The following is a 20,584-nucleotide window of genomic DNA, read 5'->3' as shown; positions in this document are numbered from 1 at the left end:
TCCCCTTACTGTTGGTGTTCCTCAAGGATCAGTCCTAGGCCCCCTCCTTTTCTCTTTGTACACTGCCCCTATTGGACAAACAATCAGTAGATTTGGTTTCCAGTACCATCTCTATGCTGACGACACCCAATTATACACTAAACCAGGGATTCAAGCTTGAGGAGGCTAATTTGCATATTCCAGGTGCCTTCTGGGAAAAGCGAAGAGTCTCCCTAAGCTGGAAGATCGTGGGTTGAATTTTTGCCTGTAGGACATTATTGCAAGAGAGCTTGGCTGAGTAGATTACACAAGAAGGAAAACACACAGCAAGTCAGCAGGATCTAGGAGCAACATGGCAGATGTGACAACCTACATGGTGAGCTGCAGCATGTGCTACATGTTCACAGATCGACCAGAAGAAGAATTAAATTTCACCTGTCAGAAGTGTAGACTAGTGGCCCTTTTAGAAGAAAAGGTGCGGGGTCTGGAAGAAAGAATAGCAACTTTGAAACTCATCAAAGAGAATGAAGACTTTCTAGACAGAACAGAAGCATCTCTACTGGTCACAGAAGGTGAAAAAAGTGTCAGAGAACCTCCAAAAGCAGATGAGTGGAAGCATGTGACCAAAAGAAGCAAGAAGACCATGGAGAAATCACCAACCACACAACTGAAGAACCGATATCAAATCTTTGTAGAGGATGAAGATGGCACACCTAAGGATGAAGCAATACCAACAAGCAAAAAAGAAAAGGGCACACAGCAACAAGTGACAGCAAAAAGTACAGCCAAGAAGCAATGAAGAGTGGTGGTGGTGGGAGACTCACTACTGAGAGGCACAGAAGCAGCCATCTGCAGACCGGACATAACGGCAAGAGAAGTATGCTGCCTTCCAGGTGCGATGATCAAGGATGTGACCGATAGGATACCAAAGCTCTTCAACTCCAAGGACGTCCACCCATTTCTTCTGATACATGTTGGCACCAATGACACGGCAAGGAAGGACCTACCGACAATCTGCAAAGACTTTGAAGAGTTGGGGAAGAAAGTAAAGGAACTGGATGCACAGGTAGTTTTTTCTTCTATCCTTCCAGTAGACGGGCATGGCACCAGGAGATGGAACAGGATCCTTGATGCAAACAACTGGCTAAGACGATGGTGCAGACAACAAGGATTCGGATTCCTGGACCACGGTGTGAATTACTTGTACGATGGACTCCTCGCCAGAGACGGACTACACCTCAACAAACCTGGGAAACACACATTCGCCAGAAGAATCCTTACACTCATCAGGAGGGCGTTAAACTAGAAGAAGAGGGGACGGGAAGAAAAACATTAGACTTGAACAAAGAAGATCCAGGAAAACATACTCAGAAGGGAGGTAAGAACATTTCTAAAACAATCCACAGCGAGGAGATTGGAACAAAACAAAATCCTCTAAACTGCATGCTCGCAAACGCCAGAAGCCTGACAAACAAGATGGAAGAACTAGAAGCAGAAATATCTACAGGTAACTTTGACATAGTGGGAATAACCGAGACATGGTTAGATGAAAGCTATGACTGGGCAGTTAACTTACAGGGTTACAGTCTGTTTAGAAAGGATCGTAAAAATCGGAGAGGAGGAGGGGTTTGTCTCTATGTAAAGTCTTGTCTAAAGTCCACTTTATGGGAGGATATTAGCGAAGGAAATGAGGATGTCGAGTCCATATGGGTCGAAATTCATGGAGGGAAAAATGGTAACAAAATTCTCATTGGGGTCTGTTACAAACCCCCAAATATAACAGAAACCATGGAAAGTCTACTTCTAAAGCAGATAGATGAAGCTGCAACCCATAATGAGGTCCTGGTTATGGGGGACTTTACCTACCCGGATATTAACTGGGAAACAGAAACCTGTGAAACCCATAAAGGCAACAGGTTTCTGCTAATAACCAAGAAAAATTATCTTTCACAATTGGTGCAGAATCCAACCAGAGGAGCAGCACTTTTAGACCTAATACTATCTAATAGACCTGACAGAATAACAAATCTGCAGGTGGTCGGGCATCTAGGAAATAGCGACCACAATATTGTACAGTTTCACCTGTCTTTCACTAGGGGGACTTGTCAGGGAGTCACAAAAACACTGAACTTTAGGAAGGCAAAGTTTGACCAGCTTAGAGATGCCCTTAATCTGGTAGACTGGGACAATATCCTCAGAAATAAGAATACAGATAATAAATGGGAAATGTTTAAGAACATCCTAAATAGGCAGTGTAAGCGGTTTATACCTTGTGGGAATAAAAGGACTAGAAATAGGAAAAACCCAATGTGGCTAAACAAAGAAGTAAGACAGGCAATTAACAGTAAAAAGAAAGCATTTGCACTACTAAAGCAGGATGGCACCATTGAAGCTCTAAAAAACTATAGGGAGAAAAATACTTTATCTAAAAAACTAATTAAAGCTGCCAAAAAGGAAACAGAGAAGCACATTGCTAAGGAGAGTAAAACTAATCCCAAACTGTTATTCAACTATATCAATAGTAAAAGAATAAAAACTGAAAATGTAGGCCCCTTAAAAAATAGTGAGGAAAGAATGGTTGTAGATGACGAGGAAAAAGCTAACATATTAAACACCTTCTTCTCCACGGTATTCACGGTGGAAAATGAAATGCTAGGTGAAATCCCAAGAAACAATGAAAACCCTATATTAAGGGTCACCAGTCTAACCCAAGAAGAGGTGCGAAACCGGCTAAATAAGATTAAAATAGATAAATCTCCGGGTCCGGATGGCATACACCCACGAGTACTAAGAGAACTAAGTAATGTAATAGATAAACCATTATTTCTTATTTTTAGGGACTCTATAGCGACAGGGTCTGTTCCGCAGGATTGGCGCATAGCAAATGTGGTGCCAATATTCAAAAAGGGCTCTAAAAGTGAACCTGGAAATTATAGGCCAGTAAGTCTAACCTCTATTGTTGGTAAAATATTTGAAGGGTTTCTGAGGGATGTTATTCTGGATTATCTCAATGAGAATAACTGTTTAACTCCATATCAGCATGGGTTTATGAGAAATCGCTCCTGTCAAACCAATCTAATCAGTTTTTATGAAGAGGTAAGCTATAGGCTGGACCACGGTGAGTCATTGGACGTGGTATATCTCGATTTTTCCAAAGCGTTTGATACCGTGCCGCACAAGAGGTTGGTACACAAAATGAGAATGCTTGGTCTGGGGGAAATTGTGTGTAAATGGGTTAGTAACTGGCTTAGTGATAGAAAGCAGAGGGTGGTTATAAATGGTATAGTCTCTAACTGGGTCGCTGTGACCAGTGGGGTGCCGCAGGGGTCAGTATTGGGACCTGTTCTCTTCAACATATTCATTAATGATCTGGTAGAAGGTTTACACAGTAAAATATCGATATTTGCAGATGATACAAAACTATGTAAAGCAGTTAATACAAGAGAAGATAGTATTCTGCTACAGATGGATCTGGATAAGTTGGAAACTTGGGCTGAAAGGTGGCAGATGAGGTTTAACAATGATAAATGTAAGGTTATACACATGGGAAGAAGGAATCAATGTCACCATTACACACTGAACGGGAAACCACTGGGTAAATCTGACAGGGAGAAGGACTTGGGGATCCTAGTTAATGATAAACTTACCTGGAGCAGCCAGTGCCAGGCAGCAGCTGCCAAGGCAAACAGGATCATGGGGTGCATTAAAAGAGGTCTGGATACACATGATGAGAGCATTATACTGCCTCTGTACAAATCCCTAGTTAGACCGCACATGGAGTACTGTGTCCAGTTTTGGGCACCGGTGCTCAGGAAGGATATAATGGAACTAGAGAGAGTACAAAGGAGGGCAACAAAATTAATAAAGGGGATGGGAGAACTACAATACCCAGATAGATTAGCGAAATTAGGATTATTTAGTCTAGAAAAAAGACGACTGAGGGGCGATCTAATAACCATGTATAAGTATATAAGGGGACAATACAAATATCTCGCTGAGGATCTGTTTATACCAAGGAAGGTGACGGGCACAAGGGGGCATTCTTTGCGTCTGGAGGAGAGAAGGTTTTTCCACCAACATAGAAGAGGATTCTTTACTGTTAGGGCAGTGAGAATCTGGAATTGCTTGTCTGAGGAGGTGGTGATGGCGAACTCAGTCGAGGGGTTCAAGAGAGGCCTGGATGTCTTCCTGGAGCAGAACAATATTGTATCATACAATTAGGTTCTGTAGAAGGACGTAGATCTGGGGATTTATTATGATGGAATATAGGCTGAACTGGATGGACAAATGTCTTTTTTCGGCCTTACTAACTATGTTACTATGTTACTATGTTACTTCATCTGCCGATCTCACGCCTGCCTTATTAGAAAACACCAGTGATTGTCTTACCGCTGTCTCTAGCATCATGTCCTCCCTCTATCTGAAACTAAACCTGTCAAAAACTGAACTCCTCGTGTTCTCTCCCTCTACTAACCTACCTTTGGCTGACATTGCCATCTCCGTGTGCGGTTCCACCATTACTCCAAAGCAACATGCCCGCTGCCTTGGGGTCATCCTTGATTCTGACCTTTCATTCACCCCCCACATCCGATCATTGGCTCGCTCTTCTTACCTGCATCTCAAAAACATTTCTAGAATTCGCCCTTTTCTTACTTTCGACTCTGCAAAAACTCTTACTGTTTCACTTATTCATTCTCGTCTGGACTATTGTAACTCTCTACTAATCGGCCTCCCTCTTACCAAACTTTCCCCGCTCCAATCTGTCCTGAATGCTGCTGCCAGGATCATATTCCTCACCAACCGTTACACCAATGCCTCTACCTTGTGCCAGTCATTACACTGGCTACCCATCCACTCCAGAATCCAGTACAAAACTACTACCCTCATCCACAAAGCGCTCCATGGCTCAGCACCACCCTACATCTCCTCTCTGGTCTCAGTCTACCACCCTTCCCGTGCCCTCTGCTCCGCTGATGACCTCAGGTTAGCATCCTCAGTAATCAGAACCTCCCACTCCCGTCTCCAAGACTTTACACGTGCTGCGCCGATTCTTTGGAATGCACTACCTAGGTTAATACGATTAATTCCCAATCCCCACAGTTTTAAGCGTGCCCTAAAAACTCATTTGTTCAGACTGGCCTACCGCCTCAATGCATTAACCTAACGATCCCTGTGTGGCCTATTTAAAAAAAAAAAAATAAAAAAAAAAAACAGATTCCTCGCACTATGTTCTCATTCACTTTATGCAGTTAATAGCCCTCTGTGTCTGTACTGCTACATGCTTAGGCAGTTAACTGGTTCATGCAGCTTTACATGAACACCCGAGCCTTACACTATGGCCGGTCCGAATAACTATAGCAATTGTTACCATCCACCTCTTGTGTCTCCCCTTTTCCTCATAGTTTGTAAGCTTGCGAGCAGGGCCCTCACTCCTCTTGGTATCTGTTTTGAACTGTATTTCTGTTATGCTGTAATGTCTATTGTATGTACAAGTCCCCTCTATAATTTGTAAAGCGCTGCGGAATATGTTGGCGCTATATAAATAAAAATTATTATTATTATTATTAATATTAGTTTGCACCTAGTTCCCATCCACTATCAGTTGGCATTACACATGTACTGCTAAATCTATTGAAATACTCATTCATCTCATTAGCCTTGTCCATTGTTCCTGGATCATTTTCAGGCCTCAGCTTAAGCCCAGTCAGTAATTTCATACCTGCCCAAACCTCTCTGGTATTATTGTGGGACAGTTTATTTTCAAGTTTAATTCTGAAGGCTTCCTGGGCCTCCTTTATTTTATGCTTCAATTCATGCTGTATCATTTTAATTTCCTCTTTGTCACCCACCCAGTTTAAATGCCTTTTTTTTCCTGTTGAGCAAATGCTTCAATTCCTTTGTTATCCATGGCTTGTTGTTTGCAAAACACCTAATCTTTTTAGTCGGCACCAACATATCAGTGCAGAAGTTAATGTAGTCAGTCACTCTACCAACCACTTCATTAACATTTGTATACTCGTCCATTGTCCCAAGCAGCACATCCCAGTCTGTAAGATGAAAGCAATCCTGTAAAGCCTGTTCATTTGTTGGACTCCACATTGGAACTGATTTAATCTTAGCAGGCTGTGTACTAACAACAGGTTGGTAGACTGGTGACAATAGTACAAGATTGTGATCAGACTTCCCCAAGGGCGGCAGGGTAGAGGATGAATAAGCATTCTTGACATTCGCATAGAGTAAGTCCAACGTAATTTTGTCACGTGTTGTACATTTAACAAATTGATAGAATTTTGGTAAGGCAGTAGACATTTTAGCCCGGTTAAAATCCCCAGAGATTACAGTAAGCGAGTTGGGGTGTTTCATCTGGAGCCGGGCAATGACTCCTGACAGCACTTCACCTGCAGCCTCATGGTTTGCAGTTGGTGGTATGTACAACACTATTGCAATAACAAGCGAGAATTCTCTAGGAATATAGTAAGGTCTGAGGCCAACAGCTAGCAATTCAATGTTCGGACAACAATGGCACTCCCTTACAGTCACATGCCCCTGATTGCACCAACCATTGTTTATGTAGAGTATAACTCCACCACCCTTTTTTTTGCCGCTCTTCATAGTGTCTCTATCCGCCCGGACCATGTGAAATCCTGGTACTGAGACACTTGAGTCCGCGATCTCGCCACGTAACCATGTTTCAGTAAAACATATCAAACTGCATTCCTTGTATTCCCTCTGGGTCCGTATTAATACCAGCAGTTCATCTGACTTATTACCCAGTGATTGAACATTCCCCATGATGATGGACGGAACTACAGGTTTAAACCGTCTTCGCCTTGCCTTAAGTTTTTTGCCCGCTCTGCAGCCTCTGTAGGGTCGCCTTACCTCACACGGGACACGTGGTCTACCCACCGCAGGAGAAGGCATTAGCCTGCGCAGCTCCAGAAGTCGGCCCCTTGAGTAAGCAACGCGTTTATGAACAGACTTAGGGACATCAATCAAAACCTTGCCCATGTTAGTCGCACTAAGCCTGTCCGTGTAGGGAGGTATACAGTGCACTCCTCCAGACATAGCTGTGCCAATTCCCAGACAGGTAGTGGCCGCCTGGCAGTAGGTGCATATAATACCAGTCCTAGGTTGCAAGGTGATCACAAATGCACTGTAAATCCAGATAGCTGCGGGTAGCAGCAAACATCCAAGGGAAACCTTCCAGGGGAGCCAAGGATCAGAAGCATACATCCAGAAAGCTGTGGGTAGCAGTATGCATCCAGGGAAAACAAATCAGAGGATCCCAGGTTCAGAAGCAACCAGCCAAGGGGAAATCCAAGGGTTCAGCATAAATCCAAGGGTTCAGCATAAATTCAAGGGAAGCATTCCAGCGGATCCAAATTCAGAAGGAGAAGGTACTGGGGAAAAGAAAATTCCTTAGGAGTACCAAAAAAGCTGAGGTTCAGAAAGAAAAATGTTCACACATAACAAAAATAATTCCAAAATAAAATAAAGTAAAAGTAACACAAAACAAAATAAAACAAAACAAAACTAAAACAAAACAAAACTATTGCTGCTGCAATGGGCTGCCACTAGCACGGCTCCTTATTGTACAGGAGGAGATGACATACAGGTATATACTATATACAGGAGGAGATGACACACAGGTATATACTACATACAGGAGGAGATGACACACACATATATACTATATACAGGGGAGATGACACACAGGTGTATACTATATACAGGAGGAGATGACATACAGGTATATACTATATACAGGAGGACATGACACGCAGGTATATACTATATACAGGAGGAGATGACAACCTGGTATATACTATATACAGGGGAGATGACATACAGGTACATACTATATAGAGGGGCGATGACACTCAGGTATATACTATATACAGTGGAGATGACACACAGGTATATACTATATACAGGAGGAGATAACATACAGGTATATACTATATACTGGAGGAGATGACACACAGGTATATATTATATACAGGAGCAGATGATACACAGGTATATACTATATACAGGAGGAGATGACTTACAGGTACATACTATATACAGGAGGAGATGACATACAGGTATATACTATATAAAAGAGGAGATAACATAGGTATATAGAGGAGATGACATACAGCAGGTATATACTATATACAGGGGAGTTGACATACAGGTATATACTATATACAGGAGATGACATACAGGTATATACTATATATAGGAGGAGATGACATACAGGTATACAGTATAGTATAAACAGAAGAGATGACATACAGGTATATAATATAGGAGATGACACATGGGTATATACAATATACAGGAGGAGATGACATACAGCAGGTATATACTATTTACAGGGGAGATGACATATAGGTATATACTTTATACAAGAGAAGACATACAGGTGTATACTATATATAAGGGAGATGACAAACATGTATATACTGAGGTGAAAATGAGGGGTGTGAGGTGAAAATGAAAAGGTGTGAGTGCAAAATGAGAGGAGTGAGGGAAAATAGTGGAGTGATCGGAAAATGACAGATGTGAGGTCGAAATGACAAGTGTTGGGGGGAATGAGAGGAGTGAGGGAGAAAATAAGAGGAGTGAGGGAGAAAATGAGAGGCATGATGGGAAAATAAGAGACGTGAGGTGCTATAACTAACCACAGATATTTACTATGCCCAGGCAACGCCGGGCTCTTCAGCTAGTATATATATATATATATATATATATATAAATGTATACATGTGTATATATAGATGTATATGTGTATATAAGGATGCTTATTAGTGTGATTACGTATATATAAATGTATACGTGTGTATATGTATAGATGTATATGTGTAAATAAGGATGGTTATTAGTGTGACTACATATATATAAATGTATATGTGTAAGTGTATATGCGTATACTAGCTGTCTCCAGCCAGCTAACGCTTGGCATGCTCATTGCTATCTAATTAATGCTGCTGGTGATTAAACTAAAGTAAATAATTACAGCATTCAATAGCGCTTAAGCAGGTGGTAAATTAACTTAAAATGAAGTTAATAACAATAATCATTAAAAATCTGAATAATACTAATAATACATTTTATTCACAGTATAAAATAAAAAACAAACTGGATTCAGTAAGATGTGCATTTTTTATTCATTCCAGCATCTAAACAAATTTCATAACGAAACATAAATTAAGTTAAACACAATTAAATGTATAGTCATTTTCATCATTTTCAAAGATCTTTCCTTGACTTATTATGGGTTTTGATGGGGCGGGGGAGCGGGATTATGGGTGGTGATGGGGCCGGGGGCGGGATTATGGGTGGTGATGGGGTCGAGGGGTGGGATTATGGGTGGTGATGGGGCGGGGGGAGGGATTATGGGTGGTGATGGGGGAGGGATTATGGGTGGTGATGGGGCGGGGGGAGGGATTATGGGTGGTGATGGGGCGGGGGCAGGATTATGGGTGGTGATGGGGCATGGGGGCGGGATTATGTGTGTTTTTGGGGCGGGATTGTGTGTGGTGATGTGGTGGGGGGCGGGATTGTGTGTGGTGATGTGGTGGGGGCGGGATTATGTGTGGTGATGGGGTTGGGGGCAGGATTGTGTTTGGTGATGTGGTGGGGGGTGGGATTGTGTGTGGTGATGGGGTGGGGGGCGGGATTGTGTGTGGTGATGTGGTGGGGGTGGGATTGTGTGTGGTGATGTGGTGGGGGGTGGGATTGTGTGTGGTGATGTGGTGGGGGGCAGGATTGTGTGTGGTGATGTGGTTGGGGTCGGGATTGTGTGTGGTGATGGGGTGAGGGAGGGATTGTGTGTGGTGATGGGGTGGGGGGCGGGATTGTGTGTGGTGATGGGGTGGGGGGCGGGATTGTGTGTGGTGATGTGGTGGGGGGCAGGATTGTGTGTGGTGATGTGGTGGGGGGCAGAGCTTCTGTGCAGGGGGCGGGATTAGCGAGTAATTACGATGCCTCTTATATATATAGATAAAGATGGTTATTAGTGCGACTACATGTATATATAAATGTACTGTATATGTGTGCGTATGTATAGATGTATAGTGTATATAAGGATGCTTATTAGTGTGACTACATTCATATATATATATATATATATATATACAGTGGGGCAAAAAAGTATTTAGTCAGTCAGCAATAGTGCAAGTTCCACCACTTAAAAAGATGAGAGGCGTCTGTAATTTACATCATAGGTAGACCTCAGCTATGGGAGACAAACTGAGAAAAAAAAATCCAGAAAATCACATTGTCTGTTTTTTTTAACATTTTATTTGCATATTATGGTGGAAAATAAGTATTTGGTCAGAAACAAAATTTCATCTCAATACTTTGTAATATATCCTTTGTTGGCAATGACAGAGGTCAAACGTTTTCTGTAAGTCTTCACAAGGTTGCCACACACTGTTGTTGGTATGTTGGCCCATTCCTCTATGCAGATCTCCTCTAGAGCAGTGATGTTTTTGGCTTTTCGCTTGGCAACACGGACTTTCAACTCCCTCCAAAGGTTTTCTATAGGGTTGAGATCTGAAGACTGGCTAGGCCACTCCAGGACCTTGAAATGCTTCTTACGAAGCCACTCCTTCGTTGCCCTGGCTGTGTGCTTTGGATCATTGTCATGTTGAAAGACCCAGCCACGTTTCATCTTCAATGCCCTTGCTGATGGAAGGAGGTTTGCACTCAAAATCTCACGATACATGGCCCCATTTATTCTTTCATGTACCCGGATCAGTCGTCCTGGCCCCTTTGCAGAGAAACAGCCCCAAAGCATGATGTTTCCACCACCATGCTTTACAGTAGGTATGGTGTTTGATGGATGCAACTCAGTATTCTTTTTCCTCCAAACACGACAAGTTGTGTTTCTACCAAACAGTTCCAGTTTGGTTTCATCAGACCATAGGACATTCTCCCAAAACTCTTCTGGATCATCCAAATGCTCTCTAGCAAACTTCAGACGGGCTCGGACATGTACTGGCTTAAGCAGTGGGACACGTCTGGCACTGCAGGATCTGAGTCCATGGTGGCGTAGTGTGTTACTTATGGTAGGCCTTGTTACATTGGTCCCAGCTCTCTGCAGTTCATTCACTAGGTCCCCCCGCGTGGTTCTGGGATTTTTGCTCACCGTTCTTGTGATCATTCTGACCCCACGGGGTGGGATTTTGCGTGGAGCCCCAGATCGAGGGAGATTATCAGTGGTCTTGTATGTCTTCCATTTTCTAATTATTGCTCCCACTGTTGATTTCTTCACTCCAAGCTGGTTGGCTATTGCAGATTCAGTCTTCCCAGCCTGGTGCAGGGCTACAATTTTGTTTTTGGTGTCCTTTGACAGCTCTTTGGTCTTCACCATAGTGGAGTTTGGAGTCAGACTGTTTGAGGGTGTGCACAGGTGTCTTTTTATACTGATAACAAGTTTAAACAGGTGCCATTACTACAGGTAATGAGTGGAGGAAAGAGGAGACTCTTAAAGAAGAAGTTACAGGTCTGTGAGAGCCAGAAATCTTGATTGTTTGTTTCTGACCAAATACTTATTTTCCACCATAATATGCAAATAAATTGTTAAAAAAACAGACAATGTGATTTTCTGGATTTTTTTTTCTCAGTTTGTCTCCCATAGTTGAGGTCTACCTATGATGTAAATTACAGACGCCTCTCATCTTTTTAAGTGGTGGAACTTGCACTATTGCTGACTGACTAAATACTTTTTTGCCCCACTGTATATATATACGCACATACACAATATACATAGATATATATAGATATATATAGTATGGATAGATAAGTATGTACTTTTCAACTTTGAAATTATGTTGCATTTTTGATGCATCAAATATTGCGCAATCATGCGCATGCGGAACATTGTGGATGAGTACGTCAAATCAATGCATTACTGTCTATCTGCGGTGTGGCATGAGTTATGAGGTCTCACAGCTAAGAAGGATTTCATCGCTCCCTTAACTATCACATCCTCATTGAAACTTCAATTCCAAGCTGTAAATGCTGGGCTACGCTCTTATACCTCATGCATGAATCAAAATAAAAGAGCAGCCCAAATTGAGATACTGATTTGGCATTTATCCTAAGTCATATTGCACGACTCGTTAAAGAGTTGATTGTGAGTTGTAGGATCGCTACTTCCAACAGGTGGCGCTATAGAGTTTAAGTCCTCTTTTTCTCAGAAGAGGCAATTTGCATATTACTGTTTATGGGAATTCATTGGTATGCAAGGACATCCGTACGCATGAGTTCGATACGCATGTGTACTTCAGATTGCTAATGCCCAGGAAATAATTTCACCACCTCCACCATGCGCATAAACATTGTAAACACATGCCAAAACGCATTTACATGCATGCACATGCAGCAGGGATTTTTTTTTGTCATGCGTAAGATGATGCAGAGTAAAACCAGAGCATAATCATGTGTTTGCATGCATTTGCGCATGCAGATGATATGCTGCGCAAAAAACGCTAATGTGTACCTAGCCTTAGGAAGTTCTGGACACCACCTATCTACAGATCTAGCCATCAATGAGTGTATATCTCCTCATCAGAATCAAGTTCTCCAAATGAGCCTTCATATTCTTTTTGGGTTTATCAAGGTAGTTATTATGTTTTCTGAGCCACTGAATTTTCTGTACCATCAGGCGCTTTCTTGGTTTTAACCTATACAATTGGAAATTTGGTGTGAAAAATACACCAATATTGGAGATGGAATGGCCAGCTGAAGTGGTTGGAGGAGGCTGGATTTTTTAACATCATGTATGCATGCCATAAAGACTAACATACATGTTGTTAAATTAGTTTTTTTGCGGCCTGTTGTTTCAGAATAGTTACTCACTTGACAATTGTTGAGTTGGCTAATATTTTTTCTTTCGTATTCATGCTGGGCCCTAATTCTTTCAAACAATGCCATCCAGAATGGTACCTCTAGGTGGCTGTTTGATATAAAATAATCCTGCAGTCTCTGGCTTTCGGTGAGGGTCAAAAGAGATGAAAATCTCTGTATACACGGATGATATGTTTTTTTGGGGGGGACCTAGACACTGCTATAGGATCAGTAAAGGACTTAATTAAAACATATGGGAAAAGGTCAACCTTCTAATTAACTGGAGCAAATCGGTACTTTTGCCGTTGATCCTCTTCCAGGGAAATACTCATTGGAGCATACACAAATTCAAATAGTAAACTTTTTTAAATATTTGGGGGTAATATTCTGTGCTAACCCTCAGGACTTTCATTCACATAATTTACATCCCCACTGTTAACATTTAGGTATATTGTGGATACATGGTGTCGCCTCAAAATGTCTCCAGTGGGAAGAAATAATCTTTTGAAAATGATCCTTATGCCACAACTCCTCGATTTTCACTATTATTATTATTATTTATTTATATAGCACCATTGATTCCATGATGCTGTACATGAGAAGGGGTTACATACAAGTTACAGATATCACTTACAGTAAACAAACTAACAATGACGGACTGATACTGAGGGGCGAGGACCCTGCCCTTGCGGGCTTACATTCTTCCAGTCACAAATTAAAACTACTAATATAGATATCACTAATCACTATGTCTTAGATTTCATCGCTACAGCATCTAATACAAAGGGCCTTATTTTCTCAATTTTCAGGATATTATTACCCTTATATCTAGATAAGCATCCCATGTTGGTCAGATTAAAGTGAGAAGAGGATGTTGGCCCCATATCTGAAGAACAATGTAATGAAATACTAGAAACAATGCCTACAGTTGTTCTCAAAAGTTTAAATACTGTACCTCGGCAGAATGTTTGCTTTCCTGGCCTTTTTTCAGAGAATATGAATGATAACACCAAAACTTTTTCTCCACTCGTGGTTAGTGGTTGGGTGAAGCAATTTATTGTCAAACTATGTGTTTTCTTTTTTTAAGTCATAGTGACAACCCAAAACATCCAAGTTCACATACTCTGGTAATTTTGGCCTGATAACATGCACAGACATTTACACAAATAGGTTTGAATTGCTACTAAAGGTAACATCCTCACCTGTGACCTGTTTGCTTATAATCACTGTGTGTGCATAAAAGCTGTGTGAGTTTCTGGGATCCAGACAGACTTTTGCATCTTTCATCCAGCCACTGACCTTTCAGGATTGTAAGTCATGGGGAACGCAAAAGAATTGTCAATGGATCTAGGGGAAAAGGTAGTTGAACTGTAAAAAACAGGAAAGGGATACAAAAAGATACCCAAGGAATTGATAATACCAGTCAGCAGTGTTCAAACTGTGATTAACAAATGGAAAATTAGGGGCTCTGTAAAAACAAAACCATGGTCAGGTAGACCAAGAAAACATTTGCCCACAACTGCCAAGAAAATTGTTCAGGATGCAAAGAAAAACCCACAAATAACATCATCTGAAATACAGGACTCTTTGAAAACTAGCAGTCTGGTTGTTTCAAGATGCACAATAAGGAGGCACTTGAAGAAAAATGTACTGCATGGTCGAGTCGCCAGAAGAAATCCTTTACTGCACAAATGCAACAAAGTCTCTCCTACAATATGCAAAACAGCACAGAGACAAGCCTCAAAACTTTTGGAACAAGGTAATTTGGAGTGATGAGACCAAAATTGAACTTTTTGGCCATAACCATAAATGTTACATTTTGAGAGAGGTCAATAAGGCCTATGGTGAAAGGAACACCATTCCTACTGTAAAGCATGGAGTTGGATCACTGATGTTTTGGGGATGTGTGAGCTACCAAGGCACAGGAAACTTGGTCAAAGTTGAAGGAAAGATGAGTGCAGCACATTGTCAGCAAATACTGGAGGCAAATTTGCACTCATTAGCCTGGAAGCTGCACATAGGATGTACTTGGACGTTCCAACATGACAGCGATCCAAAACTCAAGGGCAAGTCGACCTGTCATTGGCTACAGCAGAACAAAGTGAAGGTTCTGGAGTGACCATCTTAGTCTCCTGACCTCTATATCATTGAGCCACTCTGGAGAGATCTCAAGTGCGCAGTTCATGATAAACAGCCCATGAATTTACATGAACTGGAGGATTTTTGCCAAGAAGAGTGGGCAGCTTTACCATCTGAGAAAATAAAGAACCTCATCCACAACTACCGCAAAATACTTCAAGCTGTCATTGCTGTTAGAGGGCGAAATACACGGTATTAAGAAATGGGGTATGTAAACTTTTGATTGGGGTAATTTGGATGTTTTGGGTTGTCATTATGATTTAAAAAGAGAAAACACAGTAGATTGACAATAAATGGTTTCACCCAACCACTAACCATGAGTGGAGAAAAAAGTTTTGGTGTCATCATTTATATTCTCTGAAAAAAGGCCAAGAAAGCAAAAATTCTGCTGTGGTATTTAAACTTTTGAGCACCACTGTATACTATCTCTGAGTCCCAAAGAATGTTCCATATTTTCCATATCCACAGGATATATAAGACACCTAATATATAGTTGAAAATTGGGGCTCGGACTGAAGATGCGGTATGAAAGGGACCCATCTGATGCATATGCTATGGGAATGTGTTGATGTGTTGAATGTGGCCACTACTGGGTGGGGGTGACCTCCCTGATTGAATGAGTATTTTGGATACACATACAACTTGATCCTAGGGTGTGCATACTGGGCCTTTTGGGGGTGGGGATAAATTTAAGATTCCCTGTGACTACTGCGATTCTGAGGATGCTGTTTCTGGCCAGGAAATTCTTAACATTGCACTGGTTAGACAGTAATCAACCAACATTGGATGAATTGAAAGCTAAAATTAGTAATACTATATGCCTGGAGAGAGGTGCTTACATTAAAAGGAACTCAATAAAAAGGTTTATAAATACAGGTCCTTCTCAAAAAATTAGCATATAGTGTTAAATTTCATTATTTACCATAATGTAATGATTACAATTAAACTTTCATATATTATAGATTCATTATCCACCAACTGAAATTTGTCAGGTCTTTTATTGTTTTAATACTGATGATTTTGGCATACAACTCCTGATAACCCAAAAAACCTGTCTCAATAAATTAGCATATCAAGAAAAGGTTCTCTAAACGACCTATTACCCTAATCTTCTGAATCAACTAATTAACTCTAAACACATGCAAAAGATACCTGAGGCTTTTATAAACTCCCTGCCTGGTTCATTACTCAAAACCCCCATCATGGGTAAGACTAGCGACCTGACAGATGTCAAGAAGGCCATCACTGACACCCTCAAGCAAGAGGGTAAGACCCAGAAAGAAATTTCTCAACAAATAGGCTGTTCCCAGAGTGCTGTATCAAGGCACCTCAATGGTAAGTCTGTTGGAAGGAAACAATGTGGCAGAAAACGCTGTACAACGAGAAGAGGAGACCGGACCCTGAGGAAGATTGTGGAGAAGGACCGATTCCAGACCTTGGGGAACCTGAGGAAGCAGTGGACTGAGTCTGGTGTGGAAACATCCAGAGCCACCGTGCACAGGCGTGTGCAGGAAATGAGCTACAGGTGCCGCATTCCCCAGGTAAAGCCACTTTTGAACCATAAACAGCGGCAGAGGCGCCTGACCTGGGCTACAGAGAAGCAGCACTGGACTGTTGCTAAGTGGTCCCAAGTACTTTTTTCTGATGAAAGCAAATTTTGCATGTCATTCGGAAATCAAGGTGCCAGAGTCTGGAGGAAGACTGGGGAGAAGGAAATGCCAAAATGCCTGAAGTCCAGTGTCAAGTACCCACAGTCAGTGATGGTGTGGGGTGCCATGTCAGCTGCTGGTGTTGGTCCACTGTGTTTCATCAAGGGCAGGGTCAATGCAGCTAGCAATCAGGAGATTTTGGAGCACTTCATGCTTCCATCGGCTGAAATGCTTTATGGAGATGAAGATTTCATTTTTCAGCACGACCTGGCACCTGCTCACAGTGCCAAAACCACTGGTAAATGGTTTACTGACCATGGTATTACTGTGCTCAATTGGCCTGCCAACTCTCCTGACCTGAACCCCATAGAGAATCTGTGGGATATTGTGAAGAGAAAGTTGAGAGACGCAAGACCCAACACTCTGGATGAGCTTAAGGCCGCTATTGAAGCATCCTGGGCCTCCATAACATCTCAGCAGTGTCACAGGCTGATTGCCTCCATGCCACGCCGCATTGAAGCAGTCATTTCTGCCAGAGGATTCCCGACCAAGTATTGAGTGCATAACTGAACATTATTATTTGTTGGTTTTTTTGTTTGTTATTAAAAAACACTTTTATTTGATTGGATGGGTGAAATATGCTAATTTATTGAGACAGGTTTTTTGGGTTATCAGGAGTTGTGTGCCAAAATCATCAGTATTAAAACAATAAAAGACCTGACAAATTTCAGTTGGTGGATAATGAATCTATAATATATGAAAGTTTAATTGTAATCATTACATTATGGTAAATAATGAAATTTAACACTATATGCTAATTTTTTGAGAAGGACCTGTATATAGGAACAGTGGCAGGTCACCCCTGAGCTAACATCTGTGGACCTACTCAAAATAATTGTACTAGACTGTTTGGCTAGTTCGTCTTTTTAAATATTGTATATTGAGGACATATAGATATGGTACATTTATTTTCTGTTCATAAGCATGTTGTTACTGAACATACAACTAATCCTAGTTTTGGTATAATACTTGTATTTAATAGCATATCACCAGTCTTTGGGAAAATCTTCATTTGGACAAAGTTAAAAATTTTGATTGGCATGGACTACCTTGACAGGTATAGGACTATATAAACTTTAACGGTTACATTTGTTTATAAAGTTTATTGTGTTTGTACTATAATATATATTGTATGTTATTGTTTATAAAATCTAATAATCAATAAAAATGATCTTATTTAAAAAAATATATACCGTAACCTTAGTGTAACTTTGATAAAGTAAAAGCTGATAATTAAAAAACAGACTCTGCTAATATATAACATTTATTTTTTTTAAAAGTCTCATGTAAAAAAAGATAACTAAATTATAAAAGTTCATTAGCACTGCCATATTACAGGCCTGCTAGGTTCTGAGCCATAATTGCACACTTATAAAGTGTGTTGGACCTTTACAGTACTTGGGTATGTTTCCACTTTCTATCAGGAACATCTTATATGCTAAATTACTCATGAGTTACAGAAAAAATGTGGCATGCTCCATTAATGTGCTGTTTGAACAGGGTCTTTAGTTCCTAAAAGAATTACTTTGTGTTACACACGTGGTTGTGGAATCGCTGTGCAATGGTCCAGGGAGAGCCTGGACGGGAGTAACTAAGCAAACACTAGAGCCCCTGATGGTGTAGTTAGACTCGATCCCAGGTGGATGCAAGGTGCTACTCCAGGGCAGACCTCGAAGCAGCCACAGCTGACCTCCAAAGGGCAGGGAAGCAAGATTGGCAAGAAACTAGAACACAGAGGAATGTGCGGCTGGTAGACAGAACAAGTTCCCGGATCAGGAATGGACCGGATGAGTTCAGGAACACTGGATGGCTTCCGGTATGGGATAAGGGACAGGTGTAGGTTTAGACTAGACTGGCGAGGGTAATATAAAGGTTCAGACAAGACAGATCCAGCTCCTGACTTGGTAGAGGAAGTGTGGACTCAGGAACAGCATGCAGCAGGGCAGTCAGGTACCAATTCAAGCAGGGCAGGCAGGACCGAATGCAGGCAGGACAGACAGGCTCAGGTTCAGTCTGGACAGGGACGGATGGAGAGGGTCAAATTCAGACAGGGCAAGAAGACAGAATGGAACAGGTTTGGACACAGCACAGGTGCAGGGACCTTACAACTTGGTAGCAGGAAACAGACTGAATACTGAAGTTGCTAAGGCACCTCCCAGGAGACTTGTGTGCCATGCGCAGGTCCTAGAAGGAAGCATACACGAGATGCATGGATGGGTAAGTGAATACGCCGGCGTCTCTGCAGGGAGGGAGAAGACGATTTGTGCAGGAGCCTTGGTGCTTTTCTAACACTTTGTGTAGAATTGCACAGCTGCAGAGCCTGATGTAGCTTCATAGCACTACTGTACAGCCTCAATGACATGTGAATGAGGATTGTCAAATTCAAGTCAACTATGATCATTAGAAAATGCCCTGTTCCTAAATTGGATCATAAAAGTTGGATTGTTCATTAGTGGTAGCACCTCAGTTATTCCTTAGAATACACTCAGTAGACTGGTCATACACATTAGATTAATCATGTCTGAACCCGTCACGTTTGGTGGAACCAGCCAACTATCTAATATGGATCTTTTTCATCCAACTTTACCCCTTGCTCAGATTTCAGGGAAAGAAGTATCAGGTAGTTGGCTTTCAACATGCCTAATCATTTTGTTCTCATGGGAGATAAGCTTGACCAGAGGTCTCTATATTATTCCCCTTTTATGGGTATGGTGGAGTCAGGTGAAATAGTTGAAAACCCAATGAGCTCTCATCCAACAGCTAAATTGTATGAGCAACTTTGAACCCATTAGACTCATTTATAATACCATTTATTGTAATTAAGAAACTTTGCAGTTTCTCTTTAAAAGGGTATTCCAATCTCATACATTTATAACATGTCAAAGGATAATCCATCAAAGTATAGTTTATGCAGATCCTGTCAATGGCACATGCATCTATCTCAAGAATGTGTCTCTGTGCATGCTGCTGTCAGTGAAAGGATGATCAGAATTCCTATACATATATGAGAATTCCTATTCATACAGAAGTCCTATACATACCCCTCGTAAATAGAATTTTCAGCCACCTCTCTGCTGACAGTGATGCAAGTCAGCGCTCCATTCTCGAGAAAGATGCAGGTCCCAATATTGCTACCCACGTCTACTAGGCATTTATAACTTTGACTGTGGAAATGCAATTTATGTACAAAATAGGAATACCCCTTTAAGAAACACAGTATCCAAGCTTTAGCAGGATTGTATGCTGCTCCCGCCTTGTTTAGCTAATTAAGAAGTGTATTACTACTCAGTCCTCCTTTACTGATAGGCATTGTTGGGTAATACATTCTTCCTGTGTAGTATTGTGTTTTATTGATGAGTTTATATTATAGCAAAGAATTCAATATTCATGATGTCACAGTACATTTATCCATTGCTAAGTGATCAGAAAATCAATGGCAAACGACCTAACAAAAGAGATCTTTATAGCAATATGAATAAGCCGTTCGTCTGAGTTTCATTAGTTAATTACGGTAGCAGTTTATATGAAAAGAAACGATCTTAAATATCCCATAAATAGTGCAGGTCACAGGGAGAAACTCTATAGTACTTGAACCAAATGTAGTCCTGTGTTTCAGTCAGTGTTTTTGACATTCTGTGGTGGATTCTATAGAGACCCATTGTTTTCAAATGCATTAAAAATACAAGTTTACCTTTATTAATAATAATAATAATAATAATAATAATAATAATCTTTATTTTTATATAGCGCTAACATATTCCGCAGCGCTTTACAGTCCCCAAAAATGCTGGCACTGAACATTTACAACTGTAAGTAATGGTGTGTTAATGTAAAGGAATGATTTGAATGTATGGAATAGGGATTAGTGAACCCAAATGGTAAAGTTCGGGGTTCATACCAGAGACCTTTTTACT

This window comes from Ranitomeya imitator, chromosome 2 (genome assembly GCF_032444005.1).
Source record: "Ranitomeya imitator isolate aRanImi1 chromosome 2, aRanImi1.pri, whole genome shotgun sequence".
NCBI lineage: Eukaryota > Metazoa > Chordata > Amphibia > Anura > Dendrobatidae > Ranitomeya > Ranitomeya imitator.
Note: the sequence above shows the minus strand (reverse complement) of the source record.